Source organism: Lissotriton vulgaris, chromosome 7 (genome assembly GCF_964263255.1).
Source record: "Lissotriton vulgaris chromosome 7, aLisVul1.2, whole genome shotgun sequence".
Taxonomy (NCBI): Eukaryota; Metazoa; Chordata; class Amphibia; order Caudata; family Salamandridae; genus Lissotriton; species Lissotriton vulgaris.
Window position 1 is genome coordinate 1,385,023,758 of NC_141695.1, and position 27,070 is coordinate 1,385,050,827.

The window sequence follows — 27,070 nt, forward strand, 5'->3', positions numbered from 1 at the left end:
ATCATGCACTGGGACAGGAACAGACTAATTTGCATACAGCCAGGTTCTGAAACTGGGATGGTGCAGTGAGCTAAAAAACGGTGTTGGATCTAGCCCTGATCTCTTGACTGGGTGAGAGTTTTCTGTTTAATTCAGAGACTCTGTCCCTCACCACCCCTTGTTGTAAATACTGAAGTGACAGGCTGGCAGAAACTTGTCAGGGAGCACACCAGAGGCTGGTAAGTTTTCATGGGACACCTCTAAGGTGCCTTTGGGTGCATGTATTGGTAAATTCAGTACTAGAATGCATGTGGGTTTATCAATACAAGGTGTTTGATACCAAACATTCCTATCTTGTGTGAAACCATCATGTGGCTGAGTAACTCGTTTTCACCAGTGTCCAGTACATGTTTAAAATGGCGTCCCTGGTCACTTGTACTGGCAGTAATAGGACCGACAAGCACAGGGGAATATCTCCTTATGCAGTTATACCCTCACTTGTAATATTCAGCACTCTGCCTTAGGGCTGTCAGACCTGATGTAGGGGGTAACTTACAAATATTGCATGCAGTGTTAGGGGGGCAGAATGGCACACAGGGATGTGTGAAATGTCATGTTGTCACTTTTGCCTGCACCAAAACACACAGCCTGCAATAAGCAGCCCTTTTTGTACTTGGTGAGGGATCCCTTATGGTGGCACACTTTGTGATTCTTTAGTACCTCGGGCCCTAGGTACCAGGGGTACCATTTACCAAGGACTTGCAGAGTGTGCTGAAGTTATTGTCAATTGGGGAAAACAATTGAACATGTTCAGAGAAGGAACACTAGTACTGGGTACCTGGTCATCAGGAACCTAGTGCACTAAAGTCAAGATTGATTCAAATACCAGGCAAAGCAGGGGTGGTGGTATTCAGTACTGTAACAAAAACCTGGGTTCCTAAGGCTATTTGTATTTTGAACTTTAGCTCTCAATCTAACAACCTTGATTAAAAATTGCTCCTTAACATGACCAGTCACAGGAGTAGGGAACGTTTGGAGGTATAAGCAGACTGGTCTGCATTTTATATAATCCCCTCATCTCAACAATGTCCAGAGCTATTTAATCTGTGTCATATTGGTAAATCTAAGAAAAAAACAAAGTGAATAATAGTTTAAACCAGGGTATTATCACATGGGTGCAGACTTGCAGGTTCAGCAAAGGCTTACATTTTTTAGATGGTCAATTATACCTTTCCTTAATTGTGTTAGTAAATTCCTCTCATACACATTAAACACCAATTGTAGGTATAGTGCTGCACCCAAAAGAGTTTTAAGAATATGTGCTCCTCCAATTGATTCCTTGTTCTTAAGGGGCTCCTTAAGTAGACACGCTCTCATCTTGAGGCGAAAGTTTGTGTACAAAGCTATGAATAAAATCCAGTTTACTTTGACAGGATTGCCTGCAATACACTACCTACAGCAACGCTGCATAAGCTGCAAGAAAATTTAGGAGAGACCAGGAAAATGAATCTGATACAGACACTGAATAAATGTACCCCTCATATTTGATTCTAACTTCTAATACTTCTCTTCTCTTTCCACCAGGTGTAGCATATCTGGGTCACAGTGTAGCATGTGCACATAGGCACCGCTGTATTTCTACCAGACCAGCCTGTGCAAGAGAAGTACAACACCTTCAACAAAGAACGGCACCAAACTTGCTAATTGCCAGAAATGCCATACTGAAGTTCCACATCACTGCATACTACCAGGACTCATTGCAGTTTCTGCAGCTTTCAGTAGGTACAGCACGAGGTTTGATGGTGTTTCTTAGTGAGTGTGATGGGAAGCAGGAGTGTGGTGGCTGTTCCAGTTTTGGGGTTGGAGGAGCAACAATGGTGCTCTCTGGCCTTGTGTTCATGGCTACTCATGCCATAAAAAATGACTGCTCTTACACTTTCTAGTGCCCACATTGCAGCCTTAGGGACTCCAGATTGATGCAACCGTGGTGGGGCTTACTCCACATTTACCAGTTAGTACCTACCTGTTAAGGTTTAAATCTTTTTATTAATTTGTAATAAGCAAAAATCGAAGAACAAGACTCTGTACTCCAGTTAAAGCATGGAAGACCACAAGGTCGCAAAAGGTGTTTTACCATGGTTAAGAAGCATGGAGTGAGCCCTCAAACAGAAAAAAAGTAAAAAGGAAGAAACAAAACATTAATCATAACCCCCACCACCCCTATCCCCCCCCCCTCCCTCCCACCCTTGTCCACCGTAGACAACAAAAGAAAGAAAGAAGCAATGCTCATCGTTTAGGTTTACATTTTCCTTTAGGGTCAGCATCTGGCATTTGCGTGTCCGGAAGGTGGAGGAGTCTTAGATACCGAGGGCATGTGAGCTCCCGATACTCCGACACTAGCAAGGTCAGGAAAGGTCGCCACAGCTCAGGAAATTCAGACCCTCTGCCCGCCAATGTAAGAGTTTCTCCATTCCCAGCACTGTCCACAGCCGCTGGAGCCAACCGGTGTGCGCCGGGAGCCGGGTGGAGCGCCAGGGGATCAGAATGTTTTGTGTTGGCGCTCCTAGAGCAATTTGGATCAGTCGGCCCTTTCGCGATTTGAGTGGATATGTCTGCGGGTTAGGCAGGCCCAATAGAATGTATAAGGGGAAGCGTGGAAGTTGCGTCTCAAGGTGTAAATCTACTTCGTCGAGAACCTGGGACCAGTATGGTTGTATAACAGGACAGCTCCATAGGACATGTTCCAGGGTACCCACCTCCCCACAGTCCCTCCAGCATCGGTCACTCCTACGCGGGTCGAAGCGGTGTATACGTTCTGGTGTGTAGTACCAATAAGTGGCAACTTTGGTCAAGGTCTCTGTGAGGCCCATATGATACGCTAAGTGTCTTGCCCTGTGGTAAATGACGTCCCATTCTGCGTGACTCAATGCCCTTACCAGGTCTCTTTCCCATCTGGAGCGACCGGCGTTCTATGTGTGTGTGGTAGTGAACAGCAGCATTTTATAGAGATCAGAGATAACTTTCTTATCCGAGGTGCGTGTTACCAGCCATTTTTCATATGGCGTCAAGAGTCTCTGCGCCTGCTTTCTAACAGTTGGATGCTGTGCCCAGTGTCTAACCTGTAAATATGGCAAACATTCCAGCTCCGGAAGGCCATAATCCTCCCTGAGTTGCGGGAACGGAATTATGCCATTCTCGTCGAAGAGGTGGCCTAATGACCTACAGGGGGAAAAACGCCACGCCCTAAAGGCAGACGTAGTCATACCAGGGCGGAACTCTGGATTATCGAAGAGTGGTCAGCTGGTTGGAGACATTCGTGCGGTCCCAGGAATCCATGATAGTTCTTGTGATGTATGAAGCATATAGGTTGGGAGGCCTATGGTGTTTGTAAAGAAAAGGTACCCCCTGTAGTGGCCTACCCGCTACTGCTTGGTCTTGGAACAGCCAGTGTTTTTCGGATTCCAGGCGTTGCCACTCTACCATGTACCTAAGCTGGACAGCATGGAAATACAGCTGGATGTCTGGGACCCCCACACCCCCTTTCTCCGGTGGGAGAACCGTGACTTTGTCGGAATCTCCGTTTGCGTCCGTGCCAGATAAATCGTGACAAATGTGCCTTCATCTGTTGGATCCAGCCCCGTGGAGGCCAAAGGGGAAGATGGTCATCTTGACAGCTGCTATTCGTCCCAGCCAAGATATTGTGCAGTGCTTCCACTTGTTAAGTGCCTTGCGGATGTGAGTGCGAAGGTTGGAGTAGTTTATGTCAGCGGTGGCTCGCAAGGTAGGAGCTAGTTGGATTCCCAGATTGGGAACCGGGCTCAAAGCCCATGACACCGGATGTTCCTCCTGCAAGGAAGCAAGAGTATGCAGGGAAAGGGAGATGTCGAGCGCTATGGATTTATAAGTAACAACATAAAAAGGGAGGTTCCCAAAACTAAAACGGACCAGTAGGTTCCGAAATTAACAATTGCCCACAGAAAAGCTGATAATCTTTTAAATTATTTAATTTTCATTTTTACTTATAAAAAGTTCATAATTTCATTGAATCACACAACATGTATAATAGATATAGCATTAGCCCAGAACTCAAAGGAACATTAAAAACATTTCTGCAGACTCATTCATCCACGCAAGAACATAGCAGTCCTACTCATACAGCAAAACATTCATGTAAGTATCAACAACTAAGCAAAAAAACACTGAGACTCTCATAAGTCAGACAGAAAACAGCGCCAACACGCGTTTCGGAAATGCCACAGTGGGGAACTCCTTCATCAGGGCGCCAGTCGTTTAGTTTATTGCAGCCATCCAGGTCCTTCAAGACTTTCAAAGTGAATAGAGGAATCCCAATTTCAAAACTTTCTGGGCAAACAGCTTCTTAATACAGCAAATCAATAGCAAAGAGCTAGGCAGAGTCCAACTAGAGACCGGTGGTCACAGTGAGGAAGTAATTTGCACACATATGTAGATCTGTATAGATAGATGAATAATACTGTAGGAAGACGAGAGAACCCAGAGGTCCTGGTCTCGAAGAATCAGATTCCCAAAAAAAGGGGTAATTACGTATGTAGCGATATCCTAAAGTTTCTCGGTTGTTCGTTTTAAAATGGAGCATTAACAGAGGCCGCTTCCGTTCCTTTATCTAGTATCGCAGCATGTCGGTATATTTAGAAAGGCTTTCCTAAAGTCTCCTGCCAGTTAGAAATACGGTGATGGATGGATCTGTCCGCTTCAATAATTTAGGCTAGATAAACATCGAGCAGGCATCTTTTAGACCTTCTTGGCATATAGAGACGCAGGGATCGAAAAAACGACCGCTTAGAACAGGCTCCCCACCGCAATGGAAACGAGACCATGACACCGGATGTTCCTCCTGCAAGGAAGCAAGAGTATGCAGGGAAAGGGAGATGTCGAGCGCTATGGATTTGTCCATATTGATTTTAAACCCCGACCCCTGTGCGAAACAATACAGTTCCACAAAAAGGGCGCGTAAAGCCGTGACCAGATTGGAAAGGGAGAGAAGTAAGTCTTCGGCGTAAAGGCTACTAGTGTGGACAACCCCCCCCCCCCCCCAATTTTTTTATTTTTTTTTTAAAATTTTTGAAAACCTTTATTCGTGCATGTAGAGAAGTACAAATAGTGGCCTACAACCTTCAGGCCGGCCACAAATATTATTGAGCACAGGTGCATGCAATATCAAGACGCGACAGCATATCGATAGAAAATAACATATAGTCAGCAGTTACACTGTAAATCGCGTGCCTTCGCGTCTCAGGAGTGATGAAGGTCATTTTTAAAGTTTACATGGCTACTAGTAGGGACCAACTATTTTGCAATAATGATTAGAATACTAACGAAAGGAAAGGAAAAGGAACAGGGGCCGCGTAGACAGAAGATAGCAACATCAGAAAAGGCATACACCACCCAGCATTTCCGAGGGCAAAACCCACAGTAGGTATCATGACGGCCAAAAAATTGTGCAACCAGGATAGTGGACCCGAGGTCCCAGCAGCATCCACCGTCACCCGCCCATCAACATCAACAACACGGACCCAAGACAGAGGAAGAAGAAGTAAAATAAGAAGAAAAAACAAGGCACCATAGGAGCATCAAGAAATAAAACCCATCCCCCAAGCCCCACCCTATACGCATGCGAGGCTACGGCCTACCCCCCCCCCAGCAGCGCACCTGTCGCCCCATAAACCCGAAATATAGAAGAAAGTAAAAGAGAGAAAAAGAAAAAGGACACCTTTGATATAGGGAGCAAGAAAGGAGAATCCAGTCTAAAACTCCCACAAAACCTAACCCAGGGGGAGGGCCATATTTGTTCATGTCACGGACTCCACTACCCGCACTAGAATCACATCGCGGCAACTACAGCAAACATATACAAAAGTCATGTTCCCCAATGAGGGAGAGAGTCTCAGTCAGGGCCCCCGTGTGCGTCCAGACACTGCAGCAATCCAAGTCCCCTCCAGCCGGACAAACAGTGCAGGGCCATCTCAACAACCATTGTCCCCGGATCCCCCGCCCGTGAATATCAACACCCCATTAGGAAGGGCAGAACCAGGTACACCCTCCCCGTTGACAGACCAGGCATGAAGGCAGAAATCAACCATAAGCAACAATTATCCCCTTTCTCTAGTACGCAAAGGCTACCACCCCAGTTAACAGGGCCAAAAGAGCTGACACATATTCACAGCCTGTTATGGATAAGAACCTTAAAAGCAGCACATATAGAGTCACAGGATAGCGTCCCGTCAGCCAGATTGAGAAGTGCCGCACCAGAGCGGGTAGTTCGAGGGAACACAGGCAAGAGGAGAGTGCAGCAACGTGACGCAAACAATCCGGCACACCAGGCAATCGCAGTTTCAATGGATTTGCAAAAAAAAAAAAAAAAAAAAACAGTCCGAGTCAAGTCCCGCCAGCCAGCTTTTTAAGAGTGGTGAACGGAGTCCCTTCAGCCCTGGCCAGATCTTGACCGACTCGTCAGAAATGGCCGACGGGGGAGGTCCGGGTCAGACGATGCAGGAAGACAAGATGGCCACCACTGGTGAAGAAGAAGGAGACAAAGGCAAAATGGTCGCCTTCCGGCACTTTCGCTATTGTAGACAAACAGGAGAAGCACCCCAAGACTCAAAAGTCGCTTTTCACACCACCGTCTGAAAAAAGTTCTGCCCAAGGCTGCAGATGAAAAGGGGAACGAGACTGACGAAGGCAGAGTCTGATACACTAACCTTACAGTCGAGAAAGTTGCAATGTTCGACTGGAGGGGAAACATTGTAGCGCCTCTGAGGGAATCGTCCCGTCGCTAAAGGTGAAGTAGGGAGACAGGGAAAGGCAACAACTCTCTGCACAAATCCTGCGCCTCAGAGCCCCCGGATAAAGTCAGCAGGGGCGAGCCAGCACAGTTCTGGTAGCTGGTCGGTCTCCCGGGACTCGAAAGAAGAACATCGTCAAGCCGCCCACTGATCCTTTGGAAGGAGGCATGACAGTCCTGGCGGAGCTTGGTCAATGCGGCAAGAACGGTCCCGTATGTCGGCTCTGAGGTTAGGGTCTCCAGTCCCGTCTCAGGGGATTGCGTGGGTGTCGCAGCCTTCAGGTCTTCGGTGGGTCGGACGGCGGAGTCGTGGAACAGGACAGCCCCATTTCGCACGGGGAAAGTGGCCGCCATCGCTTCATCCCAGCACGAGGAAGGGGCCAGGCACGGTATGAAGGCAGCACCAGGCGGGCCGTCGTCCCATACACCTCTCACGATTCCGGAACGTCGCACAGGGGATTCCATTTCAATCCGCCGCGAGAAGAGGCGATCGCCAGAGTGACCAGCAGGAGAGAGGCAGTTGTTGGTTCCCCGACCCTCAGCGGAGTGGAGACAAACGGGGCGCAGGTCCAAGGCTACGGCGATAATTTCTCCGGTAGTATAGCTCGCAGGGATCCCGGAGGCACACGGGCAGACTCAGCGCGGACACAGCATCACGCCGCCACGGTCAGAGTGCAGGATAGGAAACAGGATTACAGCGCTGGAAGTGCAGGCTCGCGGAGCCGAGACTCGGCACGTCCGTTCAGGTCGCCATCTTGGCTCCTCCCCCCCCCCCCCCCCCCAATTTTAATCCCAATTATAAAAGAATGCTGGCGGATCCTACGCAGCAGGGGCTCCATGTAAAGGGCAAATAGGAGGGGCGACAAAGGGCTCCCCTGCCTAGTGCCCCTCCCACTGGGAAGTCTGGAGGACGTGTGGCAATTGACCCTAACTGTCGCCATAGGGGAGCGATAACCATTTAAAATCCGGGTCCTTAGCTTCTCGCCAAAGCCAGCAGCCAGCAGCACCATATCGAGGTAAGGCCAGTGCACCCTATTGAAGGCCTTTTCCGCATCTATAGCTAGGGGCATATATTCCCCCTGGGTGCGGGACGCCTCCTCGATCAGATGCAGAATGCGTTTGGTGAAGTTGCTGGTCTGGCTCTGCGGGATGAAACCCGCTTGATCCGGTTCCACTAGCTGGGCCATCTAGGGCGCTAAGTGGGCCGCTATGATGCCAGTATATAATTTGATATCTATATTTAAAAGAGAGATGTGCTGGTATGCACTGCAGACTGTCTTGTCCTTCCCCGGCTTTGGGATAACAACTATCGCCGCCTCCTAACATTTTCCCGGGTATGGCTCCAGTCAGTCAAAATACTTTTATTCGATAAATTGATATCATAAAAAGACACAATACAATTATGCGAAAATTATTAACACAACATGCACCATAGACATCATAATATATTTTTTTTAAATATAGTGATATAAAAATTTCATAAAAACAGGATAAAAACTACGATAGCCTCTATTACTTATCATATCTTTGTTGGTGCCGTGATTTAGATAAAAGAACATTTTTAAATTCATTCTAATCCAAAATGGCTAAAGTGAGTGGTGCGCTAATACTCCTGTTCCTGATTCGTACAGCGGCTACTAAAAAGCTTGCGACAGAAAATTATGCGATGAGTATTTAGTAGTTGAAGATACAGAAGGGCTGGCCTAACCTGTGTAAACCTAGCCTCCCTCAGAATTGGCAGCAAGAACTTCTTCCTGATATTACTGTAACAATCGCAGAACATAAGGAAGTGTAGAGTGTCCAGCGTCGAGGTCATCACATCTACAGGGGCTAGCCTTGTCTGGGGTGCACCAATTGTGAAAATAACCTAGCGAGAAATGAATCAAATTAAAACGGAATCTAGTTAAAAGGTGCCGATGATAGGGGTGGTTCACTATAGTTAGGTAGAACTCAGGTCCGGGGGAGCCAACTAATGCATAGTTCGCTCTAACAGTTGGTTTCCTAATTTCTACCTCCTCTCTCTCTAGGGATAGCAAGTTCATCATACCGTTTTTTGTCTGTGAGACGTCCGTTCTTGTTATCATCTCTGGTGAGAGAAAAAGCTCGGGCGCCCTATTTTTTCCAGGGTAGATTTAATATAAGCGAGCCAGGGAATCTTGCTAACATTATCCAGTAGAAGACAATCTTTAAGTATGATATGATTCAGGGAGATTTCGTGGTTGAGCCAAGTCTTCAACCAGCATGTTAGTGGGGCTGTTTTTATCAGATCCGTTACATATCCCACCCCCATCTCAGTATGGATCGTGTAGGTTGGGGTGGATTGGGGGACTGTTGAGACTGATCTCAAGAATTTGTTTTCGATCACCTGAATTCTGTCTTGAGGAGTATAACCCCATATCGGACAGTCATACGTTGTGACCGCGAGGCATTTTGCTTTGTATACCTTGATTATTGCCTCTACTGGCCTAGCCCCAGCTTTTTTACAAAACCCAGAAGAGCTGATGTAGTTCTAGCAAATGCAATGCTTCTACTGTTGCATTGCGGGCCCCAGGTTCCTCTCTCATCAAATAGTACCCCCAAGTAGGGGAACGTACGCACCCTACTAATTACATCGGCACCACAGATAAAAGTTTTAACTCTATTTTTCCTGGAGCATTTCCCTGCCAACATAACATGGGACTTTTTTGTATTTATTTTTAAGTCCAGGGTCTCCATAAAACTTCCAAAGGCATCTAACAATCTTTGTAAGCCTACCCCCGTACGAGCCAAAAGAACGGCGTGGTCAGCGTACAGGAGACATGGTATAACCAGATCTCCTATACGCGGTATATCCTGCTCCTTAGGCTGGCTCCAGGGCGTTGATATATAGGGTAAAAAGAAGGGTAAAAAGAAGGGGCGCCAAGATACACCCTTGTATAACCCCCCTTTCTGAACTAAAGTGCTTGGTGCAACGCCCCTCAGTGGTAACCCTCACTGAAGCTAAAAGACCAGAATGAAGGTCCGCTAGAAAAATATACTAGGGACGGGTCAAAGCCCATATTTAATAAAATCTGCCATAGCTTTGACCTGTTAACCAGGTCAAAGGCAGAGGAGAGGTCCATAAACCCCATGTACAATGACCCCTCCTTGGCTTTTGTATACTTATCAATTATGAGCTGGAGATAAAGGCATTGATCAAGTGTACCCCTTTTTGCTCTAAATCCATATTGTGTGTTAGACAGGACCCTTTTGTATTCAAGCCACTCCGTCAGTTTGTGTAAGATGACACAATCCAACATTTTTACGGAGGAATCTATCAGAGAGATATGCCTGTAACAAGAGGGATCATGCCTATCCCCCTTTTTTAAAACCGGGACAATTATGGATTTGAACCAGGAAGCCGGGAGACTGTTTGTGCCCAGGACGTTAAACACATTAGTCAGATTTTCGACCAAAATTGTGGAGCCGCCATGAACAGGTCGGCGGGGACCCCGTCGGGGCCGGGTGCCTTGTTCTTAGTCTCCCCTAGCGCCCTTTCAACCTCAAATATCACCGGAGCGACTATGATCTCAGGTAGAGTGGTTTCTATGCCATTCTCCTTATTTGGCAAGCTATATATTTTCCCAAAATGAGCTATCAGGTCATTGTCTGGGATATTACAGTCGAGGGGTGAGTTCGATTCAGTGGCGAACAAGAGTTGGTTTATAGTCGGCCAGAATTTCCCACTGTCTTTCCAGACCTCAGGTGATGAAAGTTTGGACCACGCTTCCTCCTTTAATTCCAGTTTTCTGGTGTGTATGGCTTTTTTATAGGCTGTTCTTAGGCTCACTATAAGCCCCCTATCTTTAGGGCTGGCTTTCAGTGCTCTAAGGAGGACGGCATGTGCCTTGCTACAGCTATTATTAAACCACCTTTTGCCGGTGTTTGTATTCTGACTTCTCCCATTCTGTAGACTTTGGTTAATATGGCTACAAATGGTGTCAAAGGCGGCAATCATCTGAGGACCCTGGGTCTTTTTATTCAGGCATATGTCAACCTCCACTTCAGACTTAGACAGAACTTCCTGCAGGAAGGTTTCTGGAACTACTTTGGCCCATTTTAATCTTCTCCCCTGATCTTTCAGGGTCACATCCTTCCCTCCCTTATGAGGAGCATCCTTAAAGCCCAAGGCGTCCCCTATCGCCATCTCAAGTATCACAGGGTTGTGGTCGCTAAAGTCAGAGAAAATGGTTTTATACCTTAATACCCTAGATAAAATAAAAGATGTTAAAAAAAATATAATCAATAATTGTACCTGCGTCTTTCCCCTTAAACGTTGGGGCCCTATGACCACCCTCCCCACAGGCTGACTCATAAAGGTTCCAGATGGCCAAAAAATGTTCCAATTCATCATGTTTAGAGTGCTCAAAATGAGTGGGGGCAGAGTATAAGGGCCCCTCATAACCCATACTAGCACAGAGTTGATCACAGGGATGAGTATTGAAGTCCCCCCATCAGTATGATCTCAAAAGTATTTGAATTTAGGCTATATACAGACAAAAAATTCGGAGACTAAATTATTATGTTCATCAATAGAATTATAAAAATTTATAAATAGTGTTTTGTAAGCATCAGATACTGTCATTTCCACTATTAGACAATTGTGACAGACTGAGTCAAGTTGAATCAGTGAGCCCTTCAGCTCCAGGGTAAACAAACTAATTAAACCCCCCTTGGCTCTGCCCACCTTACTGCGTTTTGCCGGTATATAGAAGTGACTATAGCCATTCAGCGAACAATTGTTTAGGGGGTCCCAGGTCTCTTGAAGCGCTATTATATCGTCGGTTTTTAGAAACCTCTCCCAGTTTTCATTACCCACCTTTGCTCTTATTCCTGCTACGTTCCAGCTCACAATTCTGCACTTAGGGACTTGGGTCTCACCCGGTGACCCTGACTTGTCCCCTAGCCAGTCGCCTTCCCCCATTTCAGGTAGCGGGGAAAAACGGTTGGCCAGTGGCAAGCCCGTGTCCATTGGGGTTTCAGATGTCCGGGGAAAGATCCGAACTGCTGGAGCTGTCTGTGGGCAAAGCACTACATTCTGATGTGAAACAAGTGATTTACTCTGTCCTATGACTGGATGCCATAACCTTTTAGGCGGCGGAGGATAGAAAAAACCCAATGGGAATGGCCTAATGCCGAGTTTAACAATTCTGAGACATCCCAAAATAGACGTTCAGCAATGTTTTGTGTGTTAAAATTTACAACGATACAGTCCCCTTCTATAAACTTCTGACATGGGCCAACCCATCCCACTCTTCTGACCATGCTTATACTAGTGGATATGTCTATATCCCCGTGTACCGACCAGATTTTCGGACCAGATGGAATCAGCTCCTAGGAGCCCCTCTAACCCAGCCGGAACGTAAACATCTCCCTCCTTAGAACGTATTTACAATGGATATGGATATATGTATGTACATCTCGTACCTAAGGATGGGGAAAGTAGCAATAAACATGCATTATTTTTCTACAATATCCTATTCACACCTATTAGTCTCGCGGCCACTTAGGCCCAGACTGGTCTACCCTAGGGCAGGTCCGATTATGTACCATTACGCACTGATCACCATCAGTGTTCACTCGACACGCAATCCGGCGCGCCTACACACACATGGGCCTGCAGTCCCAGTGCTCTCACTTATACCCGGTCTGCAATCCGGCAGACCTACACACCTCTCTATCTTAGGTGTTCTCACTTACACACGGCCCGCAATCTGGCAGGCCTCCACACCGTGTCCCTCCGGTGCTCTCATTCACACACGGTCCACAATCCGGCAGACCTACACACCATCTACCTTAGGTGCTCTCATTAACGCCGTGTACCAACGACGATCACTTTCCTATGAACACTTAGGGATGAAGTCTGTTGTTATCTATTCGGGATAGAACTACGACAATAGAAATTGGTATGGCTTTCCGAATTACAATATGTACCTTCTGCTCTTGGCATCAAATGTTCCCTATCTCCCTACTTACTCAGTCACTCCTTACCTGATCGGGATTCGCATCCGTTCATGCAAACAATGTCTGACTAGAAGATCAGATTACCCTGATTGAACAAGAATACAAGGCACATGTCGGTTCACTAAGAACTGGGGTGTTTTTATTACAATAAAAATAAACACAATACTACACAATATATATATATGCTGCAAAGAAAAGTAAAGGTTAGAATGCGCGCTTCACAAGGAAAGGGCAGAGATCACCTGGTTAATATGAAGTCTGGGCTCGGCAGTCATCTAGGTTCCCGTCTCGTCTCTGTGTCTTGGCTCGTCTCGGACTCGCACCTCAGCAGTCGCGGGTACACGTCTGCACCGCTATGCTCAATCTCCTCTGCTTCCCTCCAAGTCACTGGAACCTTGCTCGCTATTAGTTACCGTCTCTCTCTGTCTCTGTGCACTCCGCACTATTTCTCCTTCAGTCTTTCTCAGAGAGTCTTGGTTTCGGAATCTTTCTCGGACTTCAAAATGGCGATTGTCTGCCTTGAGAATAATTAATGGCATAGATGCTAACGGCTAGCTGCCGCCTACAGACTGACTGACTCATTGCCTAACACTTTCGCTAATATAGAAGCTGTCCCTTCATGGAAAGTTACGGCCAGTAACCTGCCGCCCACCAAATTCTTGTACCTCCCCGTACCAAGGGCACGTTCCCAGCCGGCCGGCCTGGAGTTGTGTCTTCGGAGTGGAGAAAAATACGGTCTTTCGATAAGGGCCAGCCTGAACCGGTTCTCTCCAAGCGAACAACACCTTGAAACTAAAACATTACACTTGACCTAAAAAGCCTCTCAAGCTACCAGGCAGAGGGCAAGATGGAGTCTGTCCTGTTTAAGGCCTACAAGGCCCAAAATATGCATAACTCCATAGAAGATATACTAATACTCTTGCAAAAGGACGGATCCTCACTAATACTTATATATCTATCCCCTAGCTTAAGTTTATAAGCCCTGATCTAAGGAAAAGGGTACGAAAATGCACTACTGTGCCTCATGGGTAGGTCCTACTTATAGTCCTAATCCCTATACTGCAAGGGTAATAGGCTGGAGTCATCTTCCATCATCCTCCCTCTAAAGAGGGTCGAAAAAGTCGGCTATTACACCCCGGTAGAGTAATGGCTACACCAACTTCTGGTTTTTCTCATAAGGTCCTGAGTACTTTCATCGACATTTCGCCCCAAAGGGGGGACCCCTGTTAGTACTGCCACTAATGGGACCGCTTCAGGTGGGAGGTGTAACTTCGTTTGACAGTAGGCAGGTGTTAACCTATTTACTGGCTGGTTCAGTTCAAGTGATTTTTGTTTATTTAATTTTTCTGGGGCTTTACCCAAGGGAGGGAGAACCCTCAAGGATACATCTGGGGCTACTTTAGCATCAGATGCATCTGTACTGGGTTGGATGTTACTAGGACTAACATTGGCCCTGGACATATATAGCCCTACTCTAGTTAAAGACGGTTGCTGTGAAGAAGTCGCTGCGCCAAACAACCCCCGATATTCTTGTACAAAAGCTTCTAAAGCTTCACATCTCTAAGTAGCCCCACAACACAAGTGTTTAATGTATCCACAATGTCCTTGCCGATGCTTATCAGGACCGGCTCTTAATGTGAGCTTATCATTCCTTCGATTTTTGCACTACGTCTGCCTACAAGGACATCCTCCCAGTCAGTTGGTTGGTTGTTCCCATGTTTAGTCTTTCTCTGGCACTTCTTTGTGGGTCTACCCCTCTTTGCCTATTGTGCAGATGTACTAGGCACATCCTCATGAAGGGGCAGTAATGCCGGATTGTCCACGTTTGGCTCAGGTACTGCAAGTGTGGTGGGGCCTACTCCAACGGAGGGTACTGGTTGTAGGGGTGAAGTTCAGCCCCCTCAACCCCCGAGGGAGGAATGCCCAGTTCTTTTTCCGCGTTCGCTATTTCTTTTCTTATGACCCCCATGGCTGATGTCAGGTATGAGATTATGGTGTCAGCTTTTCTTGGCACCTTGGCTTTCTGGCCCCCTTGACCCCCATTGCATAGTTGTTTCCTCTTACCCATTATCGTCAGGGGGGTGGCCCGGCCTGGCCTCGACAATCCCCAGACGGGCACAGACGGCCTGCCCTTGTCCCCGGTTTTAGCCCGGCACCCGCCCGCGCGCGTCCCGTGGGGCGGGACGGCGGGAGCGTCACGAGCGCGCCAGGCCCCCGGTGCTGCTGGGTGATGTAGTTCTCACAGCAGTGTGAGTCCCTGGAGCAGCGTCGCGTTCTCCTGCCCCTTTCTGCTGGTGGCGGCGCGGTGATTGAGCGCTTGGGATGTGTGGCCGTTCCCCTCACGGCTACCTCACTGCTCGAGGTAAGATGGCTTGTGGCTCCAGTCTGTTCGAAGGTGTTAAACAATGCCGTCAGGATGGGAGCTAGTTGGCAGCAGAATGCCTTATAAAAGGCAGCAGTGTAGCCATCCGGGCCGGTGATTTGCCAAGTTTAAGACTGGAATGGCAGAGATGACCTCCTGTACTTGGATTGCTCTGTCCAGTTGATCAGCCTGAGCCTGTGACAGGGCAGGTGTCTGTGCACTAGCTATATACTCCGCACTAGTCCGGGCATCTAAGGAAAGGTCAGCATAGTAGTCCCGGAACGTTTCCGCAATAGCCGTGTCATCGGAAACCAGCTCGCCTCCCGGCGCCTGGATCGAGTGGACTCCCTGCCTCTGCGTAGCCTCCCGCAACTTGTTGCCCAATAAACGTCCACATTTGTGCCCCCCCCCCCCCACCCCCCCTTCTCCTCCACGTAGTAGGGGTGGTGAAGACAGAGGGCTGCGTATTAGGCCCTGTCCTGTTCTCGGGCGGCAAGGTGTTTGCATTTGACACAGGGTTGACGCCAGGCACGGGAAGCGCCAGTGCGTTGGTGCATCTGTTCCAGCTTGGACACCCTTTGGGTGAGCTCCGCCCGTTAGCGGCTTCGCTCCTTATTAGCAGCTGAGGATATTGCTATGAAGACCCATCGCAAGACTGCTTCCAAGGCCCCCCCATTGTTTTGCCAAGGAGGTGTCTGAGTTAGCATTGTGGGTAACGAAATCTGAGATGGCTCTCTGAACCTGTTGGATGACAGAGGTGTTATGCAGCAGTGTGTCGCACAAGTGCCAGTGTCTGAGAGGTCGTTCCGATGCTGGCAGGAGAAAGGAGACCAGGACCTGGGAGTGATCCGAAAGTGAAACCGTCAAGATGTCACGCTGAGCGCATGGGTTCCGAGAGAGGAGGAGCAGAGAAAGTAGTCCACTACAAATGTGACCACCCCCCCCCCCAAGAAAATTGGTATGAGAGTAGGCGGCCCTTGATTTTTGCCTCTTTCTGAAGGACCCGGCCCCGGAAGGAGCGGGAGACCAGTATGGCAACTGCGGCTGACTCAGTAGAGTGGGAGGAGAACATCTGTGTTGGAAATGCCCGGGACCTCAGCCTAAAGTGATCTCTAGAGAGAAGGTGCGTCTCCTGTAAAAGGCATATGTCAGCCTTAGACTGCTCTAGGAAATTAAGGATCGCTCTGCGCTTGGTCGGGTTGTTCAAGCCCCTTACGTAAAACGTGAGGATTTTAAGTGAGTCGCCTAGCATCAGTAGACAGCGAGTGGGCTAGGCTGTGACATATGCTGCTGTCAATGTGAGGGAGCAGGGGACGACAAATGAGCTGAGTGATGCAGAAAGCGGCAGGATACAAACAGAGAACAAAAGAGTGGTGGATGAGGGAACCCATAACCAAAATACAACCCCAAAAGGAGCATAGTCCGAAGATCAGCCCCAACCAGAACAAGGGAAGGGAAACCAGGAAAAAGGATAAGTTCCCAAAGTACTGTCTGCGGTCCCGGGAGACCCAGGAGGTCGTGGTGGTGGAGCTGCCCCCCCCCCCGTGGACCACTAGTCAGGGAGCCTGCTTCAGTAGAGTACCGCATCCACCAGTCATTCAGCTGTCTGACTCCTCTCCGCAAGGGCATCCTGTTGGCTGTTCGCTATGCCCGCCTTGGTTGGTCTCCGGGCCCGCCGTCGCCGGCCCTGGCGCTGCCACCCGACGGAGTGGTCTCGGGTCAGAGGCGGTGCTCTGGCTATCCTCCTCCTCATTTGGAACTTCTAAGCCCAGCAAATGGCAAGAGTCCGTGAGCGAGCGCATCTGGTGAAGCCTACCATTGAATCGAAATATGAGGCGGAACAGGTGACCCTATGAATATAGGATCCCCTATTGCCAAAGATGTTCCGTCACTGGGCAGAATTGCCAACGGCCATGCAAGGTGATCAGGCGTTGGGCGCATGTGGCGGACCCACCCGGTGTGCTCTGTCGAGGACTATGTCCGAGCCATCCGGGACCGCCAGAATGTGTCAGACCAAGCCCACTGTGAAGGCGAAGAGATCTTGGTGTTGTCTGTGGACTTAACCCCCCGGATTCTGATGTGTCTGCAGGACCTGTTTTCCAAGTCCTCGAGGTGTACTTGGTTATCCAGATGCTGATCTTGGACGCAAATTATTTCCTGCTGAAGCATGTTCATTTCAATCGCTGTAGTGTCACTCTTAATTTCTAGCGTAGCCACTCGCTCCCCTACGTCATCTACATCTCTACAGATCTCCTTCACCTTGGCCGTCAAGTCTGTTTTCACAGTCTGTATGTCAGCTCTTAGAGTGTTGAAGAGCGACTCCAAGAAGGCCTTAGTATAGGTTAGTCGGCGGAGCTGGCGGGTGGCTGCGAGGACGCCATGTTGGGAGTGGCATGGCATACGCCAAGGTGGGGACAGATTGAGCTCTACTAAAGATATCTTGTAGGGACCTCTGTTTCGTTGTTCTAGATGAGGACATGATCGAATGTTCTAGAATGTAATCACGCTGGTGAGTGTCCTGTGTCCCATGGGAGGTGATCCGGACTCCCTGCCAGTCCCGAAATATCCGGGCGGCTTGTCTCAGGGTACCTCAGAAGAAGGGTGCCACTTCACGGTCCCTGACGGGAGCTTGATGATTTCTCCTCCGGTGACGGGTAGGAGCACCCAGCGTGGCCGATCGGCGCCGCCCATGCGACCTGCAACCGCTACCCGATCCGCCCACTTCAGCTGAGACCTGCACTCAGGAACACCTGGGGCCCGCGGCAGCAGAGTACATCGGCAGAAGCCTCTCCAGGTGCTCCGTGTATCTTCCCATACGCCACTTAATCAGACCAGGCAAAGGGTGTGCAATTGTTCCTCCTCCACGGGTTGGGCTTAGCGCTGGATCCCCGTTCTCCTTCCAACCTGTGGCGTGGGCCGGTCGGGCTCATTGCGCAGGGATTTCAATGTGGAGCCGGGCCGACGGGGACGTTGTGCTTCCCCAGTAGTTTGAGTTGGTCTGCTTCTTCAGAAAACAAACGTGTGAATTTGCTATCGCCCGGGGAGGCACGTAGCCGCTGTGCAGAGCCTCTCGAGTCACGGCTATCCCCTCAGGAGTCCTTCGTAACACAGGCGTCTCCATCGGCGGTCGCGCTGGCTCTGCGTCCCCGGCCTGTTTAAGATGACCGACCGTCCCAATGAAATTAGAGGCTGGGGAGTGGGCTGCGCCGCCAATACCGATCTGCAGCTGTGAGGGAGTAGGGGAGCCCCCTCCATTGTCATCGCCCCACTTCCCCCAGGGCCCGCTCCCGAAATCCGCCTAGGTCAGGCGTCCGGTGCTCCCGACAGTGGTAGAGATGCGTGTGCTCAGGCGCCAGGCGGGCTGCCAGTGATTCCCGGGCCCCGTAGGCTGCACCAATGTCTCACCAGCACAGTTTCCACTGGTATCGCGGAAGGTGGTTGAGGCCAGATGCCTCCCCGTCTATCAGGCCAGGTCGTCATCCGTGGTTCGAGGAGGAGGGAGGCTCACCTTTGTCCGCGCCGATCGCGGTGGATGCAGAGCATAGCTCCGAAGCCTCCGAGCGGGTCCCCGACTCCTCAGCTTCAGCACGGTCACTGCCCCTCCGTCAGCTGGACCTCAAGGACCTCCGGGCAGGACGCCACCGACCCCAGCAGTGGCGGTGCGCGACCCCCTCGCTCTCCGGGCCGAGCGGTGCGGGCCGCTGAGATGGATGCCGGCCTCGACGGCCCCTGGTGAGGACCGCCCCTGAATCGAGGCCGCCGCTGCTGCACAGACGGCGCAGGCCAGGCTGCGCCTCACTGCGTGTGCCAAAGACCGGGATCTCCGGTCACTCGGCGTCACGATCAGGGTCCAGTAGGTTGGAGGGAATGCTCCTGAGCAAGGAGCGGCTATCGGGACTCCCAAAGGCGCTGTTAGAAGCTATTTTTGGTGGACTGCTCAGCAAATCGCTCCCTACCTTGCCGCCATCTTGGCCACGCCCCCAGTACCTACCTGTTTACCAGATCCCTCTATATGCATTTTCTGCCTCCTCAGTAAAGTAAGCTTTTCCTTGAAAGCATAAGTATTTCTTTCCCACCTCAAAAGGTGGTGCATTCACAACATCTGTGTAATCTAGCGACTCCAAATTTCTTGCGGTCTGGTTTTTTATGTCTTTGAAATAGATATTGTATGGGATAATTTGCACCCTGTCTTTAATTCATTTGTGGTCACATGTATGACTGTCAGTTTTTGCGACTCTCAAACTCTATTTTTAGCAACTCGCAATTTGTGAGTTGCAAAACTTGATGCACAACAGTGTCTCAGATACTGTTTGTGATTTCCAAATGGGTCACAATGGACCTGCATCATTAATATTCATGAGTCGTCAGACTACCATGTCTGTGACTGCTTTTTTAATAAAGCAGTTTTTTGTTTTTGGAATTCAGCCTGTTTTCCTTAACAGAAAACTGGATAGGTCGTTTGCAACCGGTAAAATGTGTCGTACATCTGGCCCTAAAAACATATGAAATCAGTTTTACATTCCTTTACTTTCGCTTTTTTCCAATTACATTTTAGTTCAGTCTAGCTGTTAATCTTTGTGTAGATCTATCAGTAATTTGTTGCTCCCTTAAATTGACCTCTAAAGTGACAAAAAGTTATTGTATGACTTTGTTGGAAGTGTAGAAAATATTTAAAAAAGGGATGTTGCTGTTGTGTACATGACATGCTAATGTTTTATTTAGAATATTGTCTAACCTTTGTATAACATTTTAGGTGTATTTAAGTTTTATTTAATCAACTAACCCAATATGTTCCTGCTTAGATTGCTGCCAAAGAAGCCATATTGAAGCCTTCCGGATGATAACCGCACCATGCAGCGGGAAATCAGAATCTTGTGCTAAGGTTAGTCTCACTTTGATGTGCTCTCTTCCACAGTGGATGTTAACTTTCTGCCATGTAACTGTTAAATTTGCTCTCTTGCAGTAATCTCCCTACAGTGAAAACGAAAACAGTTAGTTAGGTGTTCTGCAAAGCACTATCACACAGCCTCTCCATATACATCCAGAAATGTTATCCTGCTCTTGCTAGTGGTACATGAGAAATCTATATTCAATATGTTCATTCTGAGCTTCCATACAAATTGCAAAGCTTTCCCTGTGTGCTCTTACAGATTCTTAAAAGATCAATGAATCCAAGCCAAAGTACCACATTGGCAATTTCCTCTATAGTCTCTGTATGTATGTGTGTATGTATGTATTTGAGCTTATATAGCGCACAGCTACCCACAAAGGGTTTCCCGGCGCTTGCTTAGGGAACCCGTCCTGGTATTCCCCTGTGAGATAACCCCGGCAGGGTATCCACAAGGTGAAAGCCAGGCATCCCACCGCGAGGGGCCGTTGTGGAGATTAAGCAAGCTATTGCCCAGAGTCGCAGAGTGTGAACCCGTGAGTCGAGAAGGCACCGGAGCGAGAATTATCGAGTCCGTGAAATTTTTGAGCCCAAGACCCGCCGAGGCGGGGAATTGAACCCTGGTTCAGGGCCGATCTCAGCTTCCGGGTCTGCCGCCTCTAACCCCTGAGCCACACGTCTCTGGTGCAATGGACTCCTGCTCCTCCCACTAGCCCATGAAGAGGTTAGCAAAGGTGTGGGCAAAGCAAGTCCCCATGGCAGTACCCTTGAGTTGATGGTAGATGGAGCCATTAATCATAAAAAATTGTACTACAAACAAAACCTGTTCATATCTAGTATCATGTTGGTATGTGCATTATAATTAGGGCTCCCAGTTTTATGGTATTCATTTTTTTGCCATTTCCGTCTGTATTTATCCATATTTATTTTTATTTTTTGGGCATTTTTTCTGTATTTATCCACGTTTATTTTTGCAACAAGCAAAAGACAATGCTACAGCTAGTATTTTCCCACATTTATTTTAATTGGCAATGCACACATGCGCTCACTTAAACTAGCGATTTGTTGTGGCTTTAGCAGTGCTTTAAATGGTCCGGTACTGAGTAATTTGAAAAGGAGAGTACCTGTGCTTCTCAGTTCTGCTATTAAAAACGCTCTAATCACTGTTCGTCCTGATGATGACCGCATAGTTAACCAGCGGTTGAAACGCTGTTGACGCTTCTTGTGGCCATAATTTGTGAAGGACATACTATATGTGTTGCTCCTTTTTTTTTTTTTTTTTCTTTTCCAAAAACCTTTATTGTACCTTTTTAGTTTCACACAGCTTTTGGCCTACAACCCATAGGGCTGGCCGCAATCACATTTTGATAGTTTCAATGCATAAGGGTAATGCTTAAAGCTCAATGCAATTCTCTTGCAATAATAATTACAAATTAACTCAAAAGAAGGTACCTTGTTCATAATAGTCTGTCGATCAATATAGGTTTTTTTTTTTTTTTAAAACAAAAACAACAACAAAAAACATAAAGAAATCACATTGCGGTCGTCTATTCCTGGTAGTTATTCGCATTAGCTGTGCCAAGAAGCGCTCCCTCAGTGCACACCTATACTAATTCCCTCACCGACTGCGCAGAGACGTGATGTTAGGAGTAATTGGGCTCTCTTGGATGTAGCTCCCTGGGTGTCACTTCCTCCAGGTCCCCCCACTGCTCTCCTTCGAAGTCCTAGATCTACCCTGTGGCCTGTGACCTCCCTTCCCTGTAGAACTCCGTGGAGTCTGTTAGTCCTCTTCCTCGTCCAATGTTGTTTGATCGTCCTCCAATAAGGGATCACAGATCTCCCCTCTATATACATTCCACGGGGTCCAAATTTTATTCCATTTCCCCGGACAGGCCCGGCCAGAGTATACTGCCCTTTCCGTCACCATCACCCTATCCATGTTTAAGCACCTTTGTGATTTTGTTGGTATTTCCGCCGCCCCCCAGCGCTGCACAATGTCTCGCTTAGCTATTATCATACCCAAAGTAGTCCAGAGTTGACCGTGCCTGGACAGATCGTTGGGGTCCCATATATTTAGCAGGCATTTTCGTGGCTCGGTAACCAAGGAGGTCTCTAATGTCTGTGATATAGTACACATTATTTGCCTCCAGTATTCCTGGATACGTGGGCAATCCCATAATGTGTGGAAGAATGTGCCCTCCTCTCCACACCCACGAAGACAGTAAGGATGTTGTGCTCTGTGAATGCGGTGCAGTGTCGTCCTTGTGTAGTACACCCTATGCAAGACTTTTAGTTGTATGAGTCTTAGTCTCGTGGAGATACCAACTTCTTTTGGTGACGCCATCGCCTCATTCCATTCGTGTTCGTCCATTTCATTTATGTCACCCTCCCATTTATCCTTCAACAGAGCCATTGGGTCCAGTAAGTTGTTAAGTAGTTTGCGGTATGTAAGTGATGTCGCATGTTCAATCATGATATCTGTGAGGACGCGGTCCTCAAGCTGGGAGGATTCCGGCACTTCCGTATCGGGGGGGATGGCAGCGAGTAGCGCGTGTCGTATCTGAACATATCGGTACGACTCCCTCACTCCCAGGTTGTATAGTTCCCTCAATCGGTCAAATGGAACCACCTCTCCCTTCTCCCATAGGTCCCCTACCGTGGATATCCCTATAGTATCCCAATGTGAGAAGCCTCTGCTGTTCCTCAAGTTCCCTAGGGCTTGGGAGTCCCACAGTGGTGTAAGTTTTGTTATTTTCCCTTTCCAGCCTAGCGCTGCTGTCGCTGTATGCCATAGCGCTGCAGTGAGTCTAGTGGGTCCCTCCAATTTACGCACTCTTCCCTGGTCGTTCAGCGGGGCCAGCAAGCTGTTCGTGCCGATCTGCGCCCTATCAGCCCGAAATGCTGGGTCATTTTGCGGAGCATGTAACCATTGGTTAATGGGTTTTAATTGCGCTTCCCAATAGTATAATTTCAGATTAGGCAGCGCTATTCCTCCGTCAAACCATCCTCTATGTAGTTTGGCCTGCGCAATGCGTGCTGGGAGGTTTCCCCACAGCAGACTTGACACCAATGCCGCTACCTTCCTGAAGTATCCTGGTGCCACCGGGTATGGCGTGTTCTCAAGTATATATAAGAAGCGGGGCAAAGACATCATCTTATAAAGTGCGGCTTTTCCCAACAGCGTTAAAGGCAGCCCCGCCCAGAACTTAACGTCCTGCTTAAGTCGCTCCATGGGAGGCATCAAGTTTTTTTGCATAAATTCCGTTGGGTCCCTTGTGACATAGATGCCCAAGTATTTGAAGGAAGAGCCAGCTGACCTTAGGGGGCATTCTGCACTCAATGTCGGGATAGGGCCCTTCAGGACATACATCTCCGATTTATTCCAATTCAGCGTGTATCCCGATGTCCTGCCGTGGGTATTACAGAGAGTCAGGAGCGCCGGCACCCCATGTTCTGGGTCTGTTAGGTATACCAGCATGTCATTCGCATATAGGGAGATCCGGTCTTCCCAGCCCTCCGCCCAGCGTATTCCTTTCAGTAGTGGTGTCGTTCTTATCAAAGTAGCTAGTGGTTCCAATGCGATTGCAAAGAGTAATAGTGAGAGGGGGCAGCCCTGACGGGTACCCCTCCCCAGAGGGAATGTTCGTGAGATGTGTCCATTTGCCACCACCTGTGCAACTGGGTTGGTGTACAGTAGTCTGACCCATGCTATAAACTTGGAGCCAAAACCCAAACGGGCAAGGACCTCAAACAGATAGTTCCACTCTACTAGGTCAAAGGCCATTTTTGCATCCAGGGCCAGTACGACCGCCTGTTCAGGGATCGAATCTGCCTTTGCCAGCACCCCGTGCACTCGGCGTAAGTTCAGTGCCGTATTTCTGTGAGGCATAAATCCGGATTGGTCCGGGTGTATGAGGTCAGGCAGAAGTGGCACAAGTCGGGCAGCAAGGATTTTGGCCAGGATTTTAGCTTCTGCGTTAAGTAATGAGATGGAGCGGTATGAGGAACAATCCTCCGGTGGTTTCCCCGGCTTGGGGATTGCTACTATGTTGCCAGTCTCTGATCTGGTGGAAGCACGCCCCTCTCAAAACATTCCTTGTACATTGCCAACAGGTATGTTCGAGGCATGTGGGCTGCTGAATTCATATCTGTGCATAGATCGCCGCCTAGTGTTGGGTCCGGATGATTGCACATTGTTGTCCTGGAAGAGTCTTCGAAGTATCACGAGATAGGTGGCTCCTCCCCTGGACTACAGTGCGCATGGGCATCGCCTCCATCCCCAGATTGTTTTTTCCGCCATTGGGTTCGGATGTGTTTCGGTTCCCTCTGTCGGAATCGATAGTTGTTTAACTTTCCTAACTTAAGACCAAAAGGTCTTTAGGCTTGGCGTCGGTATCGTTTTCGTTCGGGTTTAACTGTTTCTTCAGCTCCGAACTCTTGCTGCCCTCCCACGTGCTTTCGGCGCGGACGGGCCTACACGACGCTCCACACATGGAACGAACTCCGTTTAAGAGGTGCCCGGTGTGCACCTCAAAGTATTCACACCTCGACGTGCACCCAGTGTGCAACAAATGTCTGTCGCCGGACCATGATGAGGCCAGGTGTATGGCCTGCTCAAAGTTCCGGTGTAAGAAGACTCTTAAGCTTCGTCGGGCCGCTAGACTCCAGGCCCAGTTATCAGCGCCCCCGCCAGACAACATCTTCGAAGAAGACGTTGGAGACGACAATGTCTTTCAAGTCTCGGACTCTAGCCCGGCGTCGGAGGAAGAAAACTATGACGCGGGAGACGAGGAGTTTGATGAAGTAGTCGGTGAGGTAGGGGACGACGATGGGGCCATTGCCACCGTGGAGGATAGCTCAGAGGAGGAGCATCCTCAAACTGACTCAGGGGTCAACCCACACTATACGGCCCAGGTCGAGGGATCGCCTTCGGGCCTTACCCAAGACCTCGATAATCGTCCCACGACCTCGCCTCCGGGCCCGGCCACGGACATTTCTGAGGTGCCACTCCCGTTGAAGAAAACGAAAGTGAAACCATCGGGGTCCACACCAACGGTTTCGAAACCGAAAGTGAAAGTCGCACTGGTGGGACAGAAGGCTCCAGAGGCCTCAACGTCTAAGAAATTCAAAATGGCCGGCAGCAAGAGCCGCGCCAAGATGGCCGACCCGAAGACCCCGGTGTCGAAGACTAAGACTAAGACGTCTGACGCGGCCGCGTCGGCGCCGAAAGGGGTCGAGGTCGATGACCCGAAAAAGGCTCCGAAGAAGCGTCAGGACGGCGCCGAAGCTCTGGCTCCGCCGACTCCGGCCGTCAAGGCCAAGGATGGTAATGTGTCGGCTCCGAAGACCGTGCCTTCCGCCGACCCGGCGCCGGACTCAGGGAAATCGCTCGAGCCGGTCCAGCCCTCCCCGGCCTTAACAAAGAAGGTCATGGAGTCCCTGCAGCGGATTCGGAAGGACGCCGTGGCTCCCGAACCGAAGGATGTGGTGCCGAAGCATACTCCAAAGCCGGCAAAAGCGCAAGCGCCTATCCACTTCACGCTGCCTCCGAAGACGACGCCGAAAGCTTTCGCTCCGAAGCATGGGGCCGGGGTGCCTTTGAAGGTGGTGTCGACGCCCAAGGCGTCATTGGTAGGCCAAAGCCTCGGCTCCAGCCACTCGCAGAAGAGGAGCGTCGAGAGGTTATTATCGACGTCAACACCGGGAAGCTCTCTCTCCTCAAACGAAAGATCACCACGGAGCCGGTGTTGGAACATTATCGAATTCCACTCAAAAACAAGAAGGACTCTGCGGGTACTTCTGCCCCTATAGAGCCTGCATCTCCACATAATCTGGAACTTTCACCGACGCATTCAAACGCTGGGGAAGGTGACGGAGATGAAGAGGACGAGTACAATTATCCAGCCTACTCAGATCCAGAGGAGGTACATGAACCTTGGTCTGCCGGAGGAGACCCTGAGGACCCTCAGTTGGGTCATGAACCGCAGCTTTTTGCAGCAAAGACTTCTCCAACAGAGGACTCTGCAGCCTTCAACGCCCTGATTGAGAGAGCTGCAGCTAATCATGATGTCGACCTACATTCAGATCCTGTGGATGTCGATTTTTTGTTTGACACTTTCTCAGTGGCTGAAAAGTCAGTCAAGACTTTGCCTATGCTCAAGGGAGTGCTGAAGCACGCGCCAGAGGTGTTCAGGGAGCCCACTCGGGCGCGAGTCATCAATCCTCGCTTAGACAAAAAATACAAGGCAGCGCCCTCGGATCCAACATACATCAAGGGACACTTGCCGCTGGACTCTTTGGTGGTATCCAACGCACGTAAGCGGGCGAACTCGCAGACAACGGGTGACGCTCCTCCCCCAGACAAAGAGTCAAAAATATTTGAAGCCTCAGGGAAACGAATTGCTGCGCAGGCAGCTAATATTTGGCGCATTTCAAACACGCAGGCCCTACTTGCACGCTACGATAGGGCGCATTACGACACCCTAGAAACACTTCTGCAGCACTTGCCTGATCAGTACAAGGAGGCTGGTGAAATGTTAATTCAGGAGGGGAAGCTGATCACCAACGCTTCCATCAAATGTGCGCTGGACGTGGCTGATACCGCCTCCAGGGCAATCAACACTAGCGTGTTGCTAAGGAGGCATGCTTGGCTTAGAATATCAGGCTTCAAACCTGATATACAGACGACCATCTTGAACCAAACAGTTAATCGTGACCACCTGTTTGGCCCTGAGGTGGATGCGACACTTGAAAAAATGAAGAAAGACACGGACACTGCTAAGTCTATGGGGGCCCTCCAGTCTCAGCAGTTTCGGGGTGGTTCCTTTCGCCGCTCCAATAACAGAGGCACCTCAAGGGGTCAGGCATCGCAATCCTCACAGTACTATAAGAGCAACACCCAAACCTCATACACCAACAAAGGTAGAGGTGGTTACAGGGGCAACAACGTTAAAGGCAGGGGACGTGGAAACAACAGCTCCAGGTCCTCCTCCACCAACAAACAGTGACGTCTTGTCACTGCCCCCCGACCACACAACAC

At 49.2% G+C, this 27,070-nt stretch overlaps 1 protein-coding gene across 7 annotated transcripts in view; it reads left to right on the plus strand.

The window, feature by feature from the left end:
- TAOK2 (TAO kinase 2) overlaps positions 1-27,070 on the plus strand; it is a 1,046,857-nt gene that overhangs the window by 75,065 nt on the left and 944,722 nt on the right. For 4 of the 7 annotated variants that reach the window (XM_086932114.1, XM_086932110.1, XM_086932112.1 and 1 more), the window contains exons 2-3: positions 1,564-1,757; positions 19,946-20,025. The gene's annotated coding sequence lies outside the window, so the exon portion shown is untranslated. Of the gene's footprint in view, positions 1-1,563; positions 1,762-19,945; positions 20,026-27,070 lie in introns of those variants that run through there. The other 3 variants (XM_086932116.1, XM_086932115.1, XM_086932113.1) reach the window with 2 other exon arrangements.